A 6,000-nucleotide genomic window follows, 5' to 3' on the forward strand; every position below is an offset into this window, starting at 1 on the left:
TGCGTGGAGTCTACGTCTGTCATTCAGTCGTAACCAAGATAACTGTGTATAGAATGGGGATACATGGGTGTATGGTTGTATGTCGAATGCATACCTGATGCATGCATTTTGGGCACGTTGCAGTCTCATGCTTTGCTCGTTATTGATATCAATAAAAACTGTATCACAATATTCGAGAATTGGAAACAAGAGTGATTGAATGAGATTTATTTTCAAGGACCGAGGAAATATATTTTTAAACCGCTTCAGAGGATGCAGGCTTTGATATACCTTTTGGCACACTTTCATCACATGTTGCGACCAGTTCAGTGTTTCGCTTATAGCCACACCAAGATTCATAACTGTTTCACAAAATGGAATAATGGTATTGTTTAGTGCTACAGGAGGAATTTCATATTGTTTTAAGACGTGTAAGTTTTTTGAAGTACCAATGATTATTGCTTGCGTTTTAAGAGGATTAATTTTGAGGTTGTTACTCAATGCAAAATTACTTATGAGACTTAAATCAGCATTAACTTTTTCTACAGCACTCTGAATTTTATCAGTTCTTGAGTGGTAGTAGATCTGCAGATCATCAGCATAAAGATGATACTTGCAATGTGTAATCGATTTGGCAACATCGTGTAAGTAAATTGCAAACAGCAATGGTCCAAGTACAGACCCTTGGGGGACACCGAGGGGTTTGTTAAGCCACTCAGATCTGCTATTATTTACTTTGACACACTGACGGCGATTTTTGAGGTACGAACTGAAAAAGTTGATTGCCGTCTTGCTGAAATTTAATGAATCCAATTTTGAAAGTAGCAGTTGAGGAACAACAGTATCAAAAGCACTAGAAAAATCAAGTAGAACCAGTACAGTCACTTGTCGAGAGTCCATTGCCTGTCGGATATCATCAGTTACTTTCAGTAGGGCAGTCGTTGTGCTGTGTCCTTTCTTGAAACCAGATTGGTAAGGGTCAAGCAGTGAGAAGTTAGTGAAGTAAGTGAGGACTTGTTCGTGTACCAAGCGTTCTAGTACTTTGGAAAGGGGTGGGAGAATGGATATAGGGCGATAATCTGATGGTAAACTAGGAGAATTCTTCTTAGGAATAAGAATGACGATACCGTGCTTCCACACAGTTGGGAATACTCCCTGTACAAGGCAATGATTAAATATATGCGTCAGAATAGGTAATATGGCACCAATAATATTTTTTATGAAAGATAATGGTATGTCGTCATTACCCGGAGCATCAGACTTGAGGGAGTAAATTACACGCTTCACATCGTTCGCCCCAACTTTTTTGAAAGTGAATTTTACTTGATTTACTCGGGAATGAGCATTTATGGCGTTAATATCATCATCAGTTAGGTCATCAACTGGTTGATTATTATTATTATTATTATTATTATTATTATTATTATTATTATTATTATTAGGATAGTTAGCATCATAGTCATTATTGTCAGTAATATCATTATTAGTGTATGCAGCTTTCGTAAAATGAGAATTTAGATCATCAAGTGGTATACTGGGTGTCTGCATGGTCAGGCTGCGACCTATACCCATCTGATGCAAATGTTTCCATATTAGTGCTGAATTTCGTCTGTTTGTTATCTCTTGAATATATTTATACTTGCTGTTACGAATTAATTTCTTAACTTGATTTCGGAGAATACGGTAATTTTCGAAATCACTAGTGCTTTCAGTTCGCCTAAATCGCCTATACCAAGCATCACGATTTGCCATGACCGACTTAATTTCATTTGTTAGCCAAGGAGACGAAGGGTGAGAAACTCGAATTTGCTTCTTCGGAGCGTGTTTGTCATACAGTCCTAATATTAAAGAGTTCAGTCTGTCAACCTTATCATCAATGTCATTAGTCAGTAGAATGTCATTCCACGGCAATTGATATGCTTCATTACGTATTATCTCAGTATTAAAATGCTTGAAGTCTCTTCGCATTATGTACCTGGTTTTGTACTTTGGTGCCTTGAGAGAATAACATAAGTATATGAGATCGTGGGTCGAAATACCTGGTACAGCAAGCTGTCCATGTTTTACCACTTTCTGCAGATTGTTTGTTATGATAAGGTCAATCAGTGTGTGAGACGTGTGGTTTATTCTGTGAACATGGTTAGTCGCGTCTAGTGTCAGTATATTGTAATCCATGCCATGGAATAGGTTTTGTAAGTATGTTGATTCGTTACTTGTAACTAGGAGATTAGTATTGAAGTCACCAAGAATGATTATGTTTTCGTACAGCGGAGTTAACTTCGATAATGCCACTTCTAGGTCAGATATATGTTGTATGTCCGGCGCCTTGTATACCACTCCGATCAGTAGTTTTTGATTATTAACCAAGAGTTCAACAAACATGAATTCAGGTCGAAATGGAGTCTTAGGATCTGAGGTCATAATTATTTTACTTTTTAAGTCGCTACGGCAATATATAGCGCAACCGCCCCCTACACGATTTAAACGATCTAGGCGATGTAACGTCATGTTATTCAGCTTTACGAGATCAGATTTGAGTGACTGCTGTAACCATGTCTCTGTTACACAAATACAATGCAAGTTACTGTTACTAAATAGAGCCTGTATTTCGTCAAAGTGACAAAGAAGCGATTGTGCATTGATATGACAACACTGAAAATATTGTTGGTGGGGAGCTAACATTTCCTTAAGAATGTCTCCTGCCACAGCTGGTGAAGCGGAAGGTAAGGGTGAAGGCGGACGACAATGAAGAGGGATAGGGTCAATGACATCACGGACATGCTGTTCGGTATAAATAATTGACTCATTTACGTTAGCCATTGTCAACAGAAAAATTCAAACTACTCACCCTAGTTGTTTCATAAGCACCTCCAGAAATATTTACACAATCACTCTCACACACACTATCACATTCACATACACAAACATTATACGCTATTATATCACTCATTGTTTTTCCTAGTCAATCTCGTCGCTCACATAAGGCTTATTAATTGTGCCATGCTGCTAACAAACATTTTCTGTCCATTGTCTTTCAAAACAACAATGCGGCCGTCCTGTGTCCACACCCGTCGTAGTCCGAAGTGATCACGTGCCCTGTTTAGAATAGTTTTTCTGATACCTGTCAGGGATTCAGTCAGTAGAAGGCCAGTTCCTTTTAACAGCCGCTTGGCCCTCCAAACTCTGTCCCGGTCATGGTAACGCACGAATTTTATAATTATAGGGCGCTTACCCGTAGCAACAACCTGAGCTGTGGTTCGTTTTAGCACTCCTAAACGATGGCAACGTTCTATATCAGACATAGTTATATCTACATTTAACTTGCCCTTCATCGTGTTGATAACTTCGTCGTAAACGTTCTCTGCCGGCTCCTCTGGAATACCATGCAGCACTAAGCAGTTCCGCCGGCTGTACTGTTCAGCTTCATCAAGCAGTTCGGCCTGTTGTTCGAGGCGCTGTTCAGTAAGTTCCAGTTTTTTTGTTATGTCTTTCAACTCACTAGACACCTTTTCTTGGAACTGGGAGAACTCAGCCTTTAGCCGCTGCAGCTCATCCGCGCGGCAGGTGCAGCTTGCGACGAGTTCCAGGCGGCCTTGGAAGTCCTTCATAACATCTTCAATAGACGCTACACGACGAATAGCTTCTTTCGCGGACATACTCAAAGATGCTTCAGGTCAATGGCAGTTTAGTTACACTGAGAAAGTCACAAATGGCACTTGTTGGCTGTTAATCTTGCTAATTAACGAGATTACTGGAGAGGCGTTTCACACAACAGCAGCAGTTGGCGCCATGTTAGAATCGTGTCTAAGGTCTAACAACATCTCATCCTGGGTAGGCGAAATAGATGAACATGATACAGAATTACACTTTAACAAGGGAATTTTACAATTGGACGCAAATTTGAATGTGCACGACTTACTCTGAAGATCGAGCACAAGACCAGTGTGAGAAATGAAGTCAGCTCCCAATATGATGGGGCAAGACAGGTGCTTAGCCACAAACAATTTGATTTTCCATGTAAATTTAAAAATACGAATTTTGACATTTACAGAACCTAGGATTTCCAATGGAGATGAATTAGCCGAAACATATTGAACAGGAGATGAGACATAGTCAGGTAGTTTACAAACAGATTTCAATTTAGAATACCATTCAGCCGAAATAATCGAACAAACACTGCCTGAATCTAAAAGAGCTGTTACAGGTTCATTATTTAACTCAAGTTTGAGAAAATGGACCGGTGCGGGGGTATCCGCCGCAATCCTAAGACACTCTTTGGGACATTCAAAAGATAGATTTGCAGATTGAACATTCCCTGAATTTACGACCTGTTTGCCAGGGGCTGAGCCTCGGGAAGATGGATTAGTCGACTCAGCCGAAGCCACTAGTCACTTTTGATTGTTGTTGGAAGTTGCAGCTGAAGTTGAGCAGGAGGGGGTGCTATTCGAATTGGGACAATTCTTGGCGATATGTGAGAAAGCCCCACATTTAAAACAGCCTTGTGATGAACCAGTTCCATTCCTTGTCCCACTAGACTTGAGCAATGGGCACTTGTTCCGAAGATGGTCGGGCGACCCGCAAGCATAGCATTTACGAAGTGTGACTGGTCGGCGAGGAGGAGGAGGCCGAGGATTACCAAAAGAAGGAGGGGGTTCTTTCGCGACACGCAAAGAATCGGCGTATCTAACTCCTTCCGCTGAGACGGCCAATGCTTCAAGTTCAGAGAATGTTTGCGGGCACTCCGCGAAAGACAAATATGACCTATAGGATGGTGAAATTCCTTCTACAATAGCCTGTACAATCTGATCTTCAGGAAAATGAAGGGCAAACACCCTAGTATAGAATTTAATATCTTGGATGAAGTCTGCTAAGTTTTCATCCAAACGCTGTACACGATAATAGTACTTCTGAATAAGGGAGGACCTGGCCCTAGCCGGGATGAAGTTAGCTAGCAAGTTGGCGTGGAAATCCTCAACAGATGATTGCTCGGCAATGGCTCTTACTATTTTGTCTGAGAGAATAACAATTGCATAGGGATAGATGATTTGCAAAATATGACATGGGGAAAGAGAAAACACAAGGGCATGATCCTGAAATTCAACTAAAAATCTAAAAAATGAAATTACGTCACTGGTGGTATTAACGGAAAACTTAGAGATACCTCTGAGCAACATTGCCAATGGATGAGGCAAGCTGCTAAACCCGGGTGACATAGTAGGTAAAGGTTTCAGTGGCAAGGAAGTTAATTCAGAACGTATATTATTCAACGATGCACGGCGTTCAGACTCGTTGTCCAATGGGGCAGAGATAGTTTGAGCAGCAACGGTTATCCTATTGGCTTCTCCCTTAGGAGGCTCTTCCTCGCTACCTACATTCATCGTGGTGGGTTGATCAATTTTGGGAGGAACTTCCCCAATTAACAATTGAGTGACCTTGCTAGATAATTCAGAAATACTTTCAAGCAACGTACTAGCTTCCTTCCTCTGAACGTCATTCAACTTCAGAGACAACAGATCGTTAACTCTATTTGAAAAATGATATAGCCTGGCTTGCACACGCTTAATTTGATTAGGAGAAGGATCATTTTCGTCAAAAAAACTAACTACCGATGCTAGCCCAGTAGTATTCTCGGTGATCGTGGAAAGAGAGTCGTCAATTTCTTTCTCTCCCAAATTGGGGATGGAAATGGGCAAATCAAGGGACTCTCTAAGCTTGTTGGTGTCTATCGCAACCGTGCCTCCAGATTGCACATTTCTGATAGTTAACTCATAGATCAACTCCTCCTTGCGCAAATAGTTAAGATGGAGAACATCGCGAGGGCCGGGCATGATGACAGAACAATTTTGATACAGGAAAGATCAAAAATTCCAGCAACTGAGAAAATTGTTAGAAGATGTACAATATAATAGGTTAGGATCCACCTTTCAATACTCCGTAATAAGATGGTAAGAAGTAGTTACAACCTGTTTAATGGGACCGGTTTCAACACATTTTAAGTGTCATCATCAGCCAATTTTCGAA

The sequence above is a fragment of the Anabrus simplex genome, chromosome 10, assembly GCF_040414725.1.
Source record: "Anabrus simplex isolate iqAnaSimp1 chromosome 10, ASM4041472v1, whole genome shotgun sequence".
In the NCBI taxonomy this organism is placed as follows: Eukaryota; Metazoa; Arthropoda; class Insecta; order Orthoptera; family Tettigoniidae; genus Anabrus; species Anabrus simplex.